Source organism: Mugil cephalus, chromosome 7 (genome assembly GCF_022458985.1).
Source record: "Mugil cephalus isolate CIBA_MC_2020 chromosome 7, CIBA_Mcephalus_1.1, whole genome shotgun sequence".
Classification (NCBI taxonomy): domain Eukaryota; kingdom Metazoa; phylum Chordata; class Actinopteri; order Mugiliformes; family Mugilidae; genus Mugil; species Mugil cephalus.
The window spans coordinates 2,126,678-2,143,064 of record NC_061776.1 but is presented as its reverse complement, the minus strand read 5'-3'; positions in this window follow the sequence as shown (position 1 = coordinate 2,143,064).

The following is a 16,387-nucleotide window of genomic DNA, read 5'->3' as shown; positions in this document are numbered from 1 at the left end:
GCCGTCAGCGTGAGCACTGATCGTGTTTTTATGGCAGGATGACTGTAAAGTGATGTGAATTCAGCAGGCGTCTCCTCTGAATAATCAAACATTTTAACATTTTAAATCTGCAGCCTGATGGTCTTCGCTTACGAGGCCTCAAGCAACGAAACAGTGGCCGTGAGAATGATGCCACCTTTGTTTTCCAGAGTGTGGAGACTCGCTGGTATTTTTACGCTCTCACACCAAGAAGCTCTTTATTTGTTGCTCTATCGCTCGCTCTGATCTCTGAAGCCCATGTGAGGAACTAAGCGAGCGCTCCTTTCAAAGCCGGCTGCCAGCGAGCTCTTACCCAGCCTCCATCTCTCAGCCTTTTCAAAGCTGTGGGGGAGGATCACAGGGAGGGCGGGAGAAGAAGGAGCTGGGTGGAGGTGGTGGAGGTGGTGGAGAGGGGAGATCAATGGGATCCTCCAGACGGGTGGACGCTCTGGATCGGTGGATCCCCGGGGCCCAAATGTGCTGGCATCTCTGCTCGGTGGCTGTCGGGGCCGATCTGTTCGGATGTTTGTCAGCGCGCATTAATGTGACGATAATTCAGAATCAACATGGATCCGGTGTGAACGCTTTAGGGATGAGATGTGGATACGTGTCGGTGGTGTGTCTGTTAGCGTGGACCAGGGAGATAAAGTCAAGACAGCCTCTGGTTCACTGGAATGTGCTGGCTGGTGTTTACATATATATATTTAAGTAGAGACCCTTTGCTTTTACACTAACACTGTCCGTCATGGCGTCCGTATATCACTCGTGTGGAATGTGACGTCACGTGCAAAGGGTCAATAGACGTCATGTCTCCACTTCCTTGCATCGACCAAGCTGACGCTAATAACCCGGCGATACGGGCGGCACCATCTTTTGGAGTTTGGTCCATCCCCATAGACCTCCACGTTAAAACGTTACAGCAGAAATAAACAGCTCTACCGCCTGGTACAGCAACAGTTTTGGTGTCTTTAACTACGTGTCCTGAAGTTTGTCACATACTCCACTAGAAGCAAGACAGTTGTTCTTGTTCTGGAGGTGAACAGCAACAAAGCTTGTTCTGGTCACGTCATTTATACTTCACCAGAAACTCAACTACCGCGCAGCAGCACACATTATATTATACGGTTGGTTTATGCGTCAAGAACAAGCTGCGAGAACTCCCAAACGAGGTCATGACGTCATTTTGTTCTTGTGGCCCAAGGTGCAGGTAACTTTATACCTGTCTGGTATCACCTCAGCTCCACCTCCTTGTCTAGTTTTGAATTAGTGGCCCGGTAGGTGGAGTCAGGCCTGGATGGAGGCAGTTGGAGACACCACACTGCTGAGCTTCAAAACTGCCCAATGAGAAACCAGTGGGTACAGTCCTCACTGTAGGAGCACATCTAATGAACTTCCTCCTGACGTTCTCCAATGACAATGATCCAGTAAACGCATAGAAATGATAATAGACTGAACTTTACCTAAAAGCTGAATCTGAATCTTCTCTTTAAATAATTCAGTACTCTAGGACCAACACCTAACTAATGATGAAGAAGAAGTGTGGGTATTTAACAGAAATTACATCTACTGTATATTTCACAGCCCCTGAAAGATGAAGGAGCAGCTCTGAAAACTAACCGTGGCCCTTATGGAAATGAACACTTTAATTTCATAGAGGCCGTTTAGCCGTAATGAAAGAGCGCGTGTTAATGCACGAGGCGAGAAGTCGCCGTGTAAAATGAGGAAGTGACACCAACTTATTACCCAGTGATTGACAGCACCGAGGAAAAGCTAATTATAGCACTTTGTAAAAGGTGGAGCTTTAATCTGTGCTCTGTGAATCAGGAGTGTCTGACAAAGTGAATGCTCTTATTTTTAGAGAAAGGGAACAGAGTAGTGTGTTTAGTTATTGTAGCTGCACACAGATACTTATTCTTGTATTTACAAAGCCCTGAAAGTAGACAAAGAACCTTCACAAATATATTATACTTAGGTATTTGTCTATTGAGATATTACACATCAGTGTGGTGGACCTCTACGATTACAAGTTAATTTCAAGGCCAAATTAGAGCTCAGGTCCTGGTTTAGTTTCTATAAATCAGGGATTTGTCTCGTGTTTGTGTTGAAGTGTGTGATGACAACAGATGAAAGGAGCTTTGTGAGGAGCTCAGAAAAAGAGTTGTTGTTGCTCATCAGGCTGGAAAAGGTTCCACAACCATCTGTAAAGAGTCTGGAAGCCACAAATAATCCACAGAGAGTCAGACAGATTGAAGACGACTGTTCCCCTCCACAGGAGTGGTCCACCAACAAACATCACTCCATCATAGTGGGAGAGGAACCAGAGGAACCCAGGGGAACACAGATGTGAAGAGAAACTGAGTCATGAAGGATGATGAGGAGCCCAAGAACACCAGTGGTTCTCCAGAAGAACCAGATGAAGGTTTAGGAACAAGTCAAAGTCCTGATCTTCATCCAAGAGGAAACCACCAACATCTCAGAGCTGAACTGGTTCTGTTCTGATTAATGGAATCAAACTCCTCCACTGATCAGCTGTTACCACATTTAGCTCATAGTAGATACAGGAGACACATGTACAAATGATGACGAATAAAGCAGAGCAACGTTATAACATTTCATTTCTCATTATTTGATTTTTTAAGCAAAAATATAGAAAATCTTGAAAGGCACAAACTTTAAACAGCACTGTATGTATATTAAAGTGAGTTTGTGAAGCTAAATTATTCTCTGCACAGTCCAGTATCACAGTACTCAACGTTATATTATTCCACTGTGTCAGGCTCAAAGTAGGACTCAGATGCAGAGGAGCGGCAGTAAAGGTGACTTTATTTCACAGAATCAACAGGGTGAGGAAACTCGAACAGAGTGTAAATAAAAGTGCTATGAAACACACTCCTGACGTGGCTATGAAACCTTATCAAAGTAAAATCACTCCGGAGGAGGAAAAAACAGAGATACTCACGGCTATGAAAGCTAACAAACAAAAGGCGCTTCAAAAGGGAGGAAGCAAAACCTGGTAAGGAAAACTAGGAAAACAAAGAATCACTCCAATAAACGTCAGGAAAAGCAAAAAACGTGAGGATAAGCAAAGAAAGACTAAACACAAAATCACTCCAGAAGGAGGAAACAAAAACAGCCATCACTAAGCTAGGAAGTTACAAAGATAAATCACTCTTTCAAGGTAAACTCAAAGCACCAAGGCAAGAGAGACTGTGGCAAAAACGACGAACACACTGGCACAAGAGAAGGGAGACGCAGACTATTTAAACACAGGGAGGGACGGCAGCACCAGGTGGACACAATCAGGAATCAGTGAAGACAATCAGACTGGAGACACATGAGGAAACGAGAGGAGAGTTACTTTTCAAAATAAAAGACATGACCACACTGATCTTTAAACCAGTTTTATACGATAAACACGTTCTTTAAAATACAGACACATTTATTTTCTTGCTTTCGTTAAACATAATTCATTGTGTTCATTCTCAGCTCACAATATAAATTAACCATAAACCCACAGAGTCACGTTACCGGCAGAGTATCTGAGGATGGAAGGTAATGTTTCAGCCACGTCTCAGGGAAAGTGAAGAGTGGGGCATCCTTCAAATATTCAGTGTTTCAGATGATCTTCTTCATGTTTGTTCCCCCCACCTCCCTCCACCTCCCCCCACCTCCCCCCTCGTTCTTGCGTAATCTTGCATAATGTGTTGAATATTTAAAGAGCTTCTCGCTGAAGGAACGAGGACGATCGTTGGATGCGCTGGAAATGAAAGGAAGTGTTTTCCTGCCTTTGAGGAGGAGCCGACGCGTCAGAACACGGATACGACCAGACTGACCCGGTGGTGAGACCACGACGAAATGTTTATCTCACTCAAACTAGACTCTGACAGCTGTAACCGTGGAGACGGCACCGTGGGACACTCCCACCCTCTGAGGCCTGATGTTCAGGTGATTCTGTTCTTGTTGTGTACGTCCATGACCCCTAGTTGGTCTAATTTTTTAAATTGTGACCCACAAATATAATTTTAAATACAAAATAACACAAATCCACCATGTTTTAGTGACGGGGTAAATGGAGGCAGTAGGCGTTACCTGTCAGTCAACACTTTCACACTACACCTGTCAATCTAAGCTTCATGTACACATTAGGCCCCGCCCCTATCGCTGCTGAGCCAATCGCGAGGCTGCATATTACACGATGACTCTGTCAGGTTCCCCACTATTGGCTGAGATTTCTTTATACGTCAGTTTTACACCAAGTAGGTATGTTTATCCAGCCTACTGTCACACATGTTTGAAGTAAAAGAAAAATCAATATTTTAACCTGTGTGTTATTTGAACAGCTTCATATTTAATGCAAACTGATCATAATGATGTATATTTATAAACAGCTCCAGGCTGAGTTTAATATAGAACATATATAGTAGGTAGGAGATCTCTATTGAATCTCTGCATCAGTTTGTTTACTGAACCACAGACAACCAACAGACATTACTCTAGTTTTCAATTAGAACCGTTTCCTTCTACTATGTGAATAATCTGATAATCTGTATTTTTCTTTAATTAAAAGGCTATTAGAAAATGAGTTGAGTCCATTTCTGTTGACATTTTACTCTTCAGACAAAAAGTAGGTTAAACCAGGGGTGAGTTACTCCACATCAGGTAAAAACATCAGATGAGGAGTTTCCAGGAGGGACAGAGATTGAGAGCTTCAATTCCTTCAAATATGTTCAAAAGAAAAGAGAAATAAACAAATTAAAACCGAGAAGAAAGAAACGTAATATATCTGAAAAGGAGTGGGAAACTTATCTTAGCTCTTCTCCATCGGTTGTTTAATTTGAATGTTTCCATATTTTACAAGAGGAAAAGAGAAGAATAACAACAACCAACAAGGTGAGTTATAGTAACAAGCAGTTATTCTTAATGTATGAGATACGTCCTGTTTCATCCATATATCTCTTCAGTATTATATGTATTTATACATTTTTTTCTGAGCTTTACTTCAGATCTGTCTGGAACTCGTTATTTAACTGAACATCAAACTGTGACACACAAACACTTTTAATTCTTGTTCGTCACATGTGAATTTTAAAATTCTTCTGACATTATAGAAAAAACAAAGATGAACCACAACTCATTTTATTCAGCCTCTGTATAAACACTTGGTTTTTCATGTGTGATTGAAGGATGAATTTTTACAGTTTTATCTCATCTTTAATCCTCTCATCCTCCACTTCTAAAATGCCTTCTTTCTTAGTAAAATAAATATATATATGTATATATATATATATATATGATTAATACACTGAATGCTATTAAAACCAATCTATTATTTCTTTACTTGGAAATATAACAAGACGCTTTAAATATTTAGTTGAAAACCTTGGAGAGTAAAGTGAGCAGTCTTATTAAATGATGCAGAACATGCATGTAATTCTTAGAAAAGCTAAAATATTATAGAATAATCCCAACAGTTTAGGCGTAAAAGTGTTTTATTTTTATTGCAGCCCTACCCGAGGTCAGGCTTGAGTTTTTTAATAAACAGCATCGATGCAGAAAGAACAAAGCGGCGGCGGCCATGTCTAATTTAAGGAATGAATGATGACTTTAATGAGCGTTAACGGCTCAGACCCCGACGCTGCTGCTAAAATAACTCCAGATACCTGCTTTGATGTCCAACACATCACAACCCCATTGAGAAAAGAAAAAAAACTCCATGAGGAACCTGAGCGTCGGCCCACCGCCTCCACCGCCTCCACCACCACCACCACCGCCGCCTCGCTGAGCCGCCTCGCTGAGCCGCCTCATTGGTTTCCACAGCTTCCTGCGTCCTCGCGATTGGCTACAGAGGCAGCCACGACGCCGGCTCTCGCCTAGCAACAGGCACAAGTGCATCGACTGCAGAGGAGCCTCCTCAACCCTCCCCCCCTCCTCCTCCTCCTCACCCTCGCCCCTTCCCCTCCCTCCCCCTGCCTTCATGTGGGAGAGCAGCTGATAGATGGAGCGTGTGGAGGAGGAACATAGGATGCCGTCTACAGTCTGAGCTCACAGTAATCACAGGGCTGGAGAAGATGCATCCACACGTACAGTCACACATCTTCCACAAACACACACTAACATGTGCAGCTTCAGCCTGGAGGAGCAGCTGCAGAGAATTAAACACACAACAGTGACTATAACGGTCAACTATTCAGCTAAGGCTCTGTGCACAGAACATACCATAGATATATATACATATATACGTTAAAATTGTGACGCTAAAGAGAAACTATGGTTATGAAAAGGTGGCTAGGTTTAGAACAGACAGAAATCTTGGTCAAATGGCAAAAATATCAACTTAAAGGAGGTGAAAAGAGCTCAGTTATTTTAGAGACAGACGTTCCTGTTTGAACCCGAACTCTCCACCAGTACTTCAGAACTCAAGAACCGGATGGAACGTCTTCCAGAAGCTCAGTGAGTCCAGTTGTTGTTTTAGAAACTGAAATAAAATTCTGGAGAACCTGAAACTAAAACTGAACTCAACGGTAACGAACCTCAACATTCAATAAAAAACAACCAACAAACCTGAACTTAACAAAAATGTCCACAGTCGGATTTGTCCTGATCTACCCTCACGTGGAAGTACAACAATCAGGCGTAACATTATGACCAACACTGTCCCTGGTGATGACTCCTCAGAGTGGACGTGGATCCTCTGAGGGGGTGAACGTCGTTAGTGGGGGTCTTTGAGGGGAGGGGCCTTCATTTAGTGAATATGGAGGCCACGTCAACACCTTGTGATGTTCTTCATGTTTTTTTTTAGTTGTTCCTGGGGATGGCTGCTGCTGCCATTGGTGGGTGGGGGTGGGAGCTCCTGGTCGGGTCTAGGTCTAGGTGGGTGCTACATGTCTAAGCAACATCCACACCAATGAATGAATCCCAGGTCCAAACGTTTCCCAGCAGAGCAATGAACTGTCACAAGATGGTTTAATCTCCCATCGGTGGTCATAATTTTGTGGCTGGTCTGTTTAAACTCAACCAGTAAAGCTATGAAACAGAGGTTTTACTGAAAACAAAATGCCACTCGGTAGCGAATGTGTGTGAGGAACAGCTCTGATCTGAAGCTGTGGAGAGAAGAGACTGTGATTCAGCCGAGGACGAACGTGGTGCGACTGTTCTTCAGTCCCTTTAAGACGCGTCTCTTCAGAGCCAATGAACCCGTTGTCCTCGCACCATTTTCCAAATTTAGATATCACAAGTTTATCAGACGGTTACAAAGACTGACAGGCCCTGAGAGAGCATCAGCCGTCGTGCAGGTTCGGAGAAGAGGGGGGTCGGTTATTGAGATTTCAACAGTTCGAGGTAAAAACGTCGTCTCGACTTTTATTAAAATGATCACATGGACGTGACGGCTCTCACTGACGCTGAAGCAGATGAAAATGTGCTTTATTCTGAAGGGCTGCAGATTTAATGAAAAGGCAGAGAGAGGCTGTCAGTGCTTTTAGAACCTTTGTGATGTATGGCTACACAGAAACATGTTAAATAAAATTACAGTAACTTACAACATTCAGCACATTTAACATCTTCTCACTGCCTTAATATTCTTAGTGGTTATTTATGAACATCTAAGTCAATAAATACACAAAGTACGACCTACACAATATTAGGAAGGTGGTCATAATGTTGTGGCTGACTGGTGTAAATGAGACATGTGCATTGTTTGTTTTTTTTTGGTTCACTTTTCACTTATTAGTTTTCATTGTTTCTAAGTTACCATGTCTGAGGTTTCCATCTTTCTGGCTAAAAGAGGTGAAGGGTGGAGCTGGATTAAATAACATCCAGGAAATAGACCAGACCATGAGCTGAGTTTGTATTGGTCTGACTGGTCTGAATATATCTGGTCTCAGTTTGTTAGCGCCTCAGTTCTTGCATGGTCTCCTGAAACGTACCAAGTACAACACAAGGAAGGAGCTCACATCCATTAGCACATCAAGAGTTCACGCGGTTATTAAAGGTTAAAGTCAACCTTCTACTTCTGACTGAATATTCCTTCTTGAGACGTCTCTTTGTGGGTTGAGAACTCTTCCAGCCAACACCGCCTGGATGTTTGCAATTATTAGTTTAGATCCCGTGACCACTGTGGCCCAGGACAAGTTTAGAAGGAACCCTTTTGATATTTGAAAGATTTTTTGAAATGTCGACAGGAAACGGTCTTCGTTCAGCTTCAGACTGAATTATTTAAACCACTTCAGTCGACGCGTACAACAAATGTGCAGAAAAGTCAATGAAACAGAACAAATAAAAGACTAGGACGCTCACTTACACATGCAGAACAACATATTCTCTGCTGATAAATATGCGCATTCCAGATGACGGGGCCTGCTCTCCTTGAGCCCGTCGCATACGGTGGCGATGATATTATTTCTGCAGCCGCTATTAAATCTCATTTATCACTGCCATTTGCACTCGAACACTCTCCTCCTCGGGGGAGACGAGAGACAGTCTGCAGCTCTTTCGGTTTCATTCATTATGTGTTAAATGCCTCCTGCTCACCAGCAGTTTGCAGCACAGCAAGAAAAATAAAATACCTCATCAGGTTTAACAGTTTAAGAGTGTTGCATGTTGCATTGCAACAGCATTGGCCTGTTTTCACTGCAATTACGTAATAGACACAAAAGTGGAAGTCGTGTGCTATAGAGTTGATGCAGGGAGGACGTCGGGGTGGATGGATGGGTTAACCACCAATGGAAACAACATCTGATTGACAGAGTGTTTCTGCCTGACCTCTCTAGTCAAGTGAAGATAAAAATGGATGACCTGTCTCCACTGAGAGGCAACACTGAATTATGGGATACGAGCTGCGCCATCTTGTTAGCTAGAGTGAGCGCTAATATCGGAGAGTGGAGTCACATGCAATCAATGACTCATTTACGCTTCCTCTAGACTCACTGACATCTGCTCTACCTCCACTGCTTACAGAGAAACGTCAGATTATACACTGTACTTACTTATTTTAAATCAAGCGCCATTATCCAAACAGATTAACGTTATTTTTTCCCTCCGCAGAGCTAACGTTGGAGTGTTGTTTTAGCTAGCTGGTTAATTATCTTAATTTACTAACAATCTTACAAAACCATCTCTTAACTTAGCTCAAAAACTATTCATTTAGTAACTTTCAGACACCTTTTCCTATGGGACTGCGCCATGAAGCAGTTGCAACCGTCAATCAACGTGATGTCACATCCTGTCTCTCTATTGCGTAGAATAACTAATCCAAAAATACAAAATGGACACTATATATATGTATATATATATATATATATATATATACCAAGTTCGACTCCACTAACAAGGAGGGGGCGGGGCTTAAGAAATGTTGGGTTACTTCACACTCTGCTTCACGGAGCGGTTGTCAGTCATCATGATGTCACATCCTGTTTTTATAGCGTCAAATAATTAATTTAAAAGAAACTTGACCGTACATCTGCATCACATTAACTAGCCCAGCATGCAGGGGGCGGGGCTTATGTGACCTATACTGCAGCCAGATCCCAGGGGGAGCTCCACGTGCTCTGGCTTCACTTTTCGGGGAGCTGTCATGGCCTCCACTTTTCCTGCAGTCTATGCATCTAACAGACATAAACACATACGTTTGCCTGGACTTTAGCTCCTCCCACTAAATGCTCGGAGCGTCTCATACGGCCAATACAGCAGGTTTGCTCCAGGAGATTCTAAGATGAGCAGCTATGATTCAATTTAAGATGCTTCGCAAAACCCAGGACAAGAAACCTCCTCTGAGTGACTCTGTGTTCCAGTAAATGTCGTGCTGAATTGTTTTTATGTTGTTTTTTTTATGGATTACAGGAACATGCATCCAGCACAGCGGGAAAATGTCGACTGTACCCGTTCTGAAGGGGGAAAGAGTTCAACAAGTGCACTCTATCAAACTGCAGGAGGAAACAACAACGCAACGCAGCAGCAGGAAGGCTTGGACGCACCTCCTCCAGCTCCTCGGCTTCTTTTTTTATCCTCCTCTCCATCCTGCCAGCGGGGCGTCTGTGCATCCGTCAGGCTCAGTGTGGGGGAAACAGTGAGATTGGAGCTTTGTGATTGTTATAATTTTCATCTCAGCCCCCCCCCCCTCCTCTTCCCCCCCTTCTCTGAGACCACCTGCCTTTATTTCTTTCTTTCTTTTTTAGCTGCTGATGCCTCACAGGGGAGTCAGCCGCTCTTTATTGGCCTGATCGTCATGGCAACCTCATACTTGGAAATGTACTGCTCTCCAAGAAGAGGACGCAGCCTCGTCTCTGAGTCATGTTTGTTCGCTGTGTCCGTGGCAGACGTGACATTTCGGTGATGGTGGCGGCGGAGACGACTCACACCAGGATTTACTGTAACGTGGTCTAATAAGATAAAGTCAATCTGTTTATCTTTCTCTGAGTGCTGCTTTTTATGTCTTTATTTTTTTATTCTCTTTATTTTGGGGAATTGCAATACCAAAAATATATAAATAATAATATAAAATAAATATAATATAGATAATACTTAATATATAATATTTAATCTCCTTTTATGTTATCTAACAAGTTGGGCATAAGAACTACAAAACTGTCTCAAAATGAAATTAGTCAGATTTAATATGTAATATATATGTATATATATAATATTTAATAAAAATGAATACATGATGAACTAAAATAATAAATGAGAAAAGCACAAAGAAATAAATTAAATTAAAAATAAAATAAACTACCCACCAAAGAACACATAATATAAATAAATTATTTTATAAATGATTTACTTTTTCTATCTTAGTTCACAACATCCTTGAATCACAAAGAGATAAATGAGGCTTTTGAAGATTCTCTAAAAACAGGACATGACGTAGTGAAGGACAGAACATCAGGTTATAAGTTACAGAAAAATCATTCGAGTTAAAATATTTCTACATTTTATCATAATCTGATTTGTTTATTAAAGAAAAGTGACGATAAAGGAAAAACAAATCTTAATATTGTGGATTTATCAGACAATAGGGGCCCAGGGGCCTCAGGGCGTAAAGTTACTGTGAAGCCCCCATAAACCCCCACCTTGGTTAACCATTTACCAGAAACTAATAATATAATATGATAAAATATAATATAATATAAACTAATAAAGAGCTAAAATGGAGCTGAACTAATTATTTGCCACATGTTCAACAAAAGTTAGAATGTAATACGTGAGGGGTTGGTTGAAGTTCCTGCCACATCCACTTTTAGCTGAATACATTAAACCCATCACAGAGACAATGTTACAGAAAAATCTTTCCAGAATTTCTGTATCTTGAGACGAGTGCATTTAAATGTTTGGATAGACTGAACATATATGGTGTCAGAGTGGTTTTAGTTCAGGGGCCACTTACAGTCAGGTTTCATCTCAGCGATTATTTTTATCCTAAAAATAATCACAACTCCAATGTTTCCCGTCATTTTAGCGCAAAGAAGAAACATTATGAAAGTGTTTACATTTAATGGACTGAACTATTGCAGATGTGATGACAAAGACGTGGAGTTTGTGTTTATTTCCAGGTGTCAGCGTCAGTGTCGTGTTGTGTCCACAGAACTCACTAAAACGCTGTGAAACCTTCTAACAGCAGAAACTTTTAGTGGAAAAGCTGCATTTAATGTCTTCAGTGTATGTTTTAGGCCTCTGGTCTGTGGGATAGATACTAACCAGATGTGTTTTTGAAAAACAAACTCTGTGTAATTTATCGTGCAGTCTTATCCACGGCATCTTAGATTCTACTTCCTGCATGAACGTTTTGCTTCTTGAGAGAACAAAGAGTTAGAAATTCAGAGAAATGTGTAGAAATAAATTCAGTCAGAGTGAAGACTGATGGGAAACGAAGGAGCTGAGATGTTTTTTTTTTATTTTTGTAGATCATAGAAGCAGCAGTGCACAGAGTAGGTGGAGCTATAAATGGCATCGCCAACTCTGTCTGCAACTTCATTCACTAGCACCGTAAATATAACAGCCACCTCCTCTGAAGCGTATTTTAATCTCTCAGACGTCGCCTGGACTCTTCAGCGTGGTGCAACAATAAAAACGCTGCTGTACGGTCAATGTGCAGCTCTGAGGTGTTTGGGCATAAACACACCAGAGGAGACCGACACATTTAAAACCATGTGATTAACAGTGACCCATGAACTGTGCACTCAGTATCCAATTTAACAATTCATTCATTTATTGGATTTTTTTAAAAACAAAGTATGTTCATGGTGCAAAGCTGCAGCATGAGGTCGGCTGTCTGATCAAGATCATGGTTTGGATGAAAACTTTGCAACTTTGCAATGATTGTGTTGCATCTAAAGGGAAGTTTCAACTTTCTTTTGCACTTAGCAAAGCCACCAGTCTGCTCTGGTGTATAGCCGTTATTTTTAGACGTTATTTTTAGACAAGTTCACATATAACACATGAAAATCTTAAATGACACTGTGACAGCATTTCAACGTATGGATGTGGAAAATTACTGCACGACCGATTTAATGCAACAAAAACTAATCAGAAGAGCTTATTTCACAGGAGCTTTAATTACTGTTTACACACGGGCGGCCATTTTGGAAACTCAACTCGGGTGAAGTGAGGATTCTACGACTTTCTGAGGAGAAAATTCAACTTTCGGGGGAAGTTCTAGATGAAAATTAGGACAAATGGAACGCACCGTCACCAAACTGTTTCCTCCTTCAAGCTCAAGTCCTTTTCCAGAGGCCCGGGAGCTGCATATGTCACTACTGCGCTCTTCTGCTTTTTGTCAGCTCGGTTAGCCATCACCAGTTTGTTCCTGCAGGATGTTGGCTCGGTCATTCTCTCATTCGCTTGGTGTTAATGCAGTGGTGCCCGGGGGGGTCAAAGGTCACAGGCATTTAATGTTTGTTTCTGCAGAGATTGTTCCAGATCCTCTGACTCTATCCATGGTTTTATGGACTGGAGATGATGAAATCCCTTATTTCCTCACAGCTGTACTTTCAGAAACGTTCTTAAACTGTTGGACTGTTTGCTCACACGTTGCTCTCAGGTCCAGATCCAGGTGGTATTTGAACATTACTCAGGTTCTTTGTGAAGCGTTGCAGGCATCAAATTTAAAATGAGTGAATATTTGATAAAAAAAAACAAATGTAAGTTAATATAAGTTTAAAAATCGTTGTATTCTGTTTTTATTGGAACTGGGGTTTGTATATTTCCAGCTCTCTGTTAGTGTTTGTTGTTTTGTTCTGTGGTCGTTAGCTGTGGTTTTCTGTGTTTATTCTTTCCTCTGAATATCTAATAATATCTGAATATTTAATTTCCCTCTGTACCTTTCACAAACGTCACCCTTGGTTTCTCTGTGTGTGTCCTCAGTTTGCATCTCTCTCAGTTATTTTTATCATCCCTTCACGCTTATCTGGCAGGTTAGCGTTAAAATAGCAGCCTCAGTGTCGTCGTCAGTTCTAAAAATGACATTTGAGAAGAAACAGAACAATCCTCCGTTGGTACGTGCACAAGGAAACAGAAAGGTTAATTACATCTGCCTGGTTTGGTGAAAATATCCTCAGACATTTTAAATTGTGTTACGTGTTTGCGTGTTAAATGGTTGTGTTTCTCGTACGTGTCCGGAGCTCCAGACGTTCAGAGCCAAGCTGAAGCTGTTTTTCTGCTCTGGTAGGATTTAGTTTCCCCGCTGAGACGCCCGTCGCTGCATTTTTAGAACGAGCCAGCGAGAACATTCATTTTTGGCTCGTTCGCCTCAACAAGCTTCAATTTGTCTTCCACTTAGAGACCAATCGACTCGCTCAGCCCCCCGCCCCTGAGACCTGTGAGCGGGTTTGGATTAGGAAGAATAGGCTCTGCTAAACGGAGCTGCGTGAGGTCCTCGTCTGGATGTCCAGCACCACTACACAATATCACAGACGCTCTGCTAGAGGCACCACAACAAACACAAGAAGAAGAAATCTGACCTTTCACATCTGAATCTGCACCTCTGACAAATCCCAAAGCGTCCCGACCACACTGACCTTTACAGAGGAAGAGAAGGAGCGTATTAGCTGTGTCACCACATCCTATTTAATGTCAAGGCCCCGAGAGATTTTAAGACCGAACCATCTCAACCAGACGCAGAGATGATGATGATGATGGTGGAAATGTTTAATAACCATGGAAACTCTACATCTGCTGGTTGGAATAAATCCTTTCTCTCTGAACATGTTTGTTCCACGTGGGGTAAAAACATCGGGATGGTGGTAACCATGGTAACCTTTTTGATCATCTCCTGATAAATGAATGAGTGAATGAATGAACATCAGGTTGAGGATTTTCCAGGAGGAGGACGTAGAAACAGAGACTCCTGGACGTCTTCTAAGACATTCAGGACTGGAGGTTCTTCTCCCCCTCCTTTTCTCTCTTCTCTCTCTTTTCCATCCTCCTCCTCTTCCTCCACCTTCTTCTCCCTCCTGTCCCATTAACCAGTAGACGTGATGCTCCTCCTCTTCATCAATAACCTAAATTAAACCCTTAATGGATGTTTTGACGTGAACATGCGTGATGACTGATCACACCATTTCATCCGGTCTCCATGGAAACGGTTCATCTCTGATCCCAGTCACTGATCAAGATGGAGAACGTGAGTAGTAGTAGTCTTTGTGTTTCTGTTAAAAGGTGTTTTGCAAATGAGCCCAAACTCTCGTGAAGTCTCGTCTCGCCAGAGAAACGTCACTGTGAGGAAGGTGGACGTCACATGAACCGGTCACATGACCTCCTGCCTTATCTCCAGGGAAGCGCCCAAGATGTGTTTCCATTGCACTTTTGAGATAAACTTTTATATCGATACGTCTGAAAAACCCCTCATGAGAGGATGAAAGTGTTTAAGCTTTAGATATCTGAGAGGGTTTTAGAAATGTGTCAAACTTTTAGTATTACGTGTGCAAACTCTAACTTAAATAAATAACTTCAAATAAAATGAACGGGGGAAATGCATCATATTGGTTGTCATGCAGGGCGGGTTAGGCTACTGGGTCACTCCCCTAAACACCAGTGGTGTCCTTACAAATACAGCTTAACTCCGCCCCTTTCTGTCCTTTTCATGTTATTGTGTTATTTAGTGTGTGACAGTGTAAACTGTGCGTAAACAGCCTCATAAATGACATGATGCGGAAATTAACAACAACAAAACAACAACAATGTCGGCACTGCCCCCCCCCCCACCAGTGACTCATTACCCCCCCAGTAGATCTGCTCTGGACCAGACTCTGACTCTGAGGCCGTGGAGGAGACGCTGTAGCGTAAATGAGTCCAATCAGGCCGTTCATTTATTTATTTCTTTTTAAATCAGGTTCTGCCAGGTGGAGACTGGAGGAACAGGAGCTGGGGAGGGGTTCAGGGGTTCAGGGATTCAACTATGTGTCGCCGTCCCCAGGGAGTCGCCACTAAAGACACAACACAAACACAAACACTGAGAAAGTCACTGTTTTGGGAGAAGGGCGATGTTCAGAGGCAGACATGTCACATCCTGTTAGAGGTGTGTGTGTGTGTGTGTGTGTGTCTGTGTGTGAGTGTGTGTGTGTGTGTGAGAGTCTTCCTTGGATGCAGGCTGAGCGCTGACAGGCCCAACACCACCCTCCCCTCCTCACCCCCTCCTCACCCCCTCCTCACCCCCTCCTCACCCTGAGCCAGTCTCGCAGCTTGTCCTTCCCCAGGGCCTCAGTGTCTACCACGTCAATCCAAGTCTGGGTCCTCACTGGATCCTAGTCTCGTCTGTTTCAGTTCCTTTAGCATCAGGTCTGAGTCTCCTGTCGCTAACACGACCACAGCTAATCAATCAATCAATCCATCCATCCATCCATCCATCTATCCATCCATCCATCCATCCATCCTCAGGCTGAACACGTGAGGCTTTAAAGGGTAAAATGAAGTCCACAATCAAGTAAATCACATTTTATAGACGGACTCTAGTAACAGTATCGACACATATCGACGTATAGAAGGTTTCTAAACATGGCCGCCATCTTGCCGTATTGCGTCATGGGGTTGGTGATTCACCGACCACTGTGCCACAGGAAATGATCCAATTTCGCTAAATTGGTCAGAAAATAATTTATTTACTGCATATAATTCATCTTGGTTGATCTATGCCAGAGACGTATAGTGACAGGTAGGACAATTAAATCCTCTTCCACTAAATGGCAGAATAATTAACCTGTCTGTGATAGCAGTGATAGCGATGGATAAATATTAGAAGAGACAAATGACTCAGTCTAAACCGGGTCCTGGAGAAAGTTCTGACCCAGATGAAGGTTCTAGTCTGAGTAATGGTCAGAATTCATGAATGAAAGTTCTCGTTTCTTTGGATTTTCTTCTACCAGGGACCCAACGAGCTGAT